The 2,500-nt window shown below is 47.9% G+C and overlaps 1 protein-coding gene and 1 long non-coding RNA gene across 4 annotated transcripts in view; one reads left to right on the top strand and one right to left on the bottom strand.

The window, feature by feature from the left end:
* schip1 (schwannomin interacting protein 1) overlaps positions 1-2,500 on the bottom strand; it is a 203,389-nt gene that overhangs the window by 22,710 nt on the left and 178,179 nt on the right. The gene's annotated exons all lie outside the window — the stretch shown is intronic.
* On the top strand, positions 206-1,336 carry LOC145659755 (uncharacterized). The gene is made up of 3 exons (XR_014125882.1): positions 206-329; positions 421-606; positions 920-1,336. It is a non-coding gene; the product is annotated as an uncharacterized LOC145659755 (long non-coding RNA).

Here is a 2,500-nt window from a genome sequence, read left to right as displayed (position 1 = left end):
AGACAGGAGAGAGTTTAATCTGTTCATGCCATCTGTCGTGTGCTAAAGAAACATGGTTTCATCCTAACCCAGATTAACCCCCCTCTCTCTCGCACCCTCTCTCTCTCTCTCTCTCTCTCTCTCACACCCTCTCTCTCTCTCTCTCTCTCTCTCTCTCTCTCTCTCTCTCTCTCTCTCTCTCTCTCTCTCTCCCTTTTTCCTCTCCAGATTGTAGCACAGGGTCCTTCCTCTGTCTGGCTTTAACACAGCGGTGGAGAGCTTCCCAATGTCGGCATGTTGCCCGCTGTTCCAAGAAAGACGAAGGCCGCTCTGAAGACGAAGGCTCAAAGGTCCGACTCTGTCTCAGAGCTTTTCCTGTCTCTTGTACTGTAGCATGTTTTGGGGGGTCACGACCTCACTGATCCCGGTTGCGCATTCCAGAGTCCAGTGCAGATGCTGAAGAAGCCGAAGGAGACGACTGGGGTCTTCCTCACTCAGAAGCCCAGTTCACCAGCTTTCTCGGGTTATGGTGGGAAGCTAACACACCATGAGCGCACCGCGCGCGGTCATGGACTACCGGAAAGCTCAGGAGCCGTTACAACAATCCCATCTTTTCCAGAGTAACAGGTTTGTTTGGAATGGTTTCTGGGCACGGTGGGTCCAGGATCTGGGACGGGGATCGTCGGACTGCTATTTGGGAAAATCATGCCTGTTTTCGGCTGCTGTGTCGGGAAAAAGGGGAAGGTCTCCCATAATCCCCCTGCCCCACCCACTGCCACCCGTGTGCCACACCTGGCAGGATTAGTAATAAAAGAGACCATCCTGGATTAGGCCGTTCTGGGTTATAATCTGTAGACCAGTCTAACGTGTCGGTTATTCTTGGCAGGTGTAGGCATGCAGCTCTAAGCTTTCTCACATCTGTGATTTTTATCAACCTAAGGTCACCACTTCTGATCAAAAGAATGACGCAAGCCTGCACCGTGACACAGCGGACACGCGATCGTGAGTGTGGAGAGAAGCCTGCACGTCTGTTTGTGGCACGCTGCAGTACCCCAGATACCCCACACGACCCAGAAGCTCAGCACACAGACGGGCACCGAACGGTTTCAGCCGTTCCAACTCTGGACAATTCAAAGCTGCATCACGGAGTGGAAACATGAGAAGACACGTGAATGTTTCTGTCCTCTGAAGTTATCTGCCTCTCTGAAGTTAATTACTTTTAAAAAGTGTTTTTTTGTTTTTTTTTTGCAAGAGCAGCAATGTCTCAATTGACTAAAATAAGTCACTGGACAGAGCAGTGTACAGCATGTACTGGTACAGGTCACATAGAGATCACACACACACACATATATATATATATATATATATATATATATATATATATATATATAGAGAGAGAGAGAGAGAGAGAGAGAGAGAGAGAGAGAGCGAGCACATGTCTGTGTGTGTGTATGTGTGTGTGTGTGTGTCTGTGTGTGTGTATGTGAGTGTGTGTGTGTGTGTATGTGAGTGTATGTGTGTATTGGAGTCATATGAAGCAGACATACCAGTGAAGATGGGCATGTGAACACCTGCTGTGCTTTATGCCATCTGGTGGACACCAGCAGCCAAGTCGTCAGTAGGAAGGTCTAATGCAATTTGTGTGTGTGTGTGTGGGTGGGCGTGTGTGTGCGTTTGTGTGTGTGTGTGTGTGTGTGTGCGCGCATGTATGAGAGTGTGCGCAAATGTGTGTCTGTATATGCATAGTCTCTGGAGTCTAAAAGCAGACAGGCACAACACCACAGTCCTGAAAGTCCCGCACAGCTGATCAGCTGTGTTGACCTCGCTGTAGTTACACAAAGAGAGGAAAACTACCGCAAATAAAGAAACAGAAAGAAACTCCAGATAATTAAAAAATATGTAAACTACGGGTAATTAACCCCATGCAAGTCATGACAGTTACAGTGCGATAAACTACCGTTCATGTATGATATGTGTATGATCTGGTGTTACATACATCAGCTTCAGGGCGTGTCCACACTACAGGATGTGTCTGGACCAGAAACTCTTGCTCTGTAAATTCGGTACATTTGGTCAAGTGGGACAGCTGTTGTTGACCCCGAGAGCGGTAGTGAGAACTGATCCCTGATCCAACTGAAACTGGTGGTCTGTGTGCTACGCTGAGGGGGCAGAGGTGTATCAGTGGTGAAGGTACTTGACTCGTAATCAGAAGGTTGCCACTTCCAAGTCCCACCAGTGCCAAGTTCCCACTGTTGGGCCCCTGAGCAAGACCCTTGTAAGTTGCTTTGGATAAAAGTGTCAGATAAACGCAGTGAATGTAAATTTATCCGTTCCCGATGATGCGTGTGGAGTGGTGCAATTGGCTCCTTTTATAACATGACTGCTTTGACTTATTGCATCACTTCCCTTTTCAGGTTCCACGATGCACTATATTTCTAATAAAAGCTGTTGTGAGACCACGTCTGGAGCAGGGCTACTGCTCACACGCAGTGAAATGCCACGCATCCTAAAAGCACTAATC

This window comes from Electrophorus electricus, chromosome 11 (genome assembly GCF_041902795.1).
Source record: "Electrophorus electricus isolate QZ-2024a chromosome 11, ASM4190279v1, whole genome shotgun sequence".
NCBI lineage: Eukaryota > Metazoa > Chordata > Actinopteri > Gymnotiformes > Gymnotidae > Electrophorus > Electrophorus electricus.
Note: the sequence above shows the minus strand (reverse complement) of the source record. Positions and strands in the feature narration are given on the sequence as shown.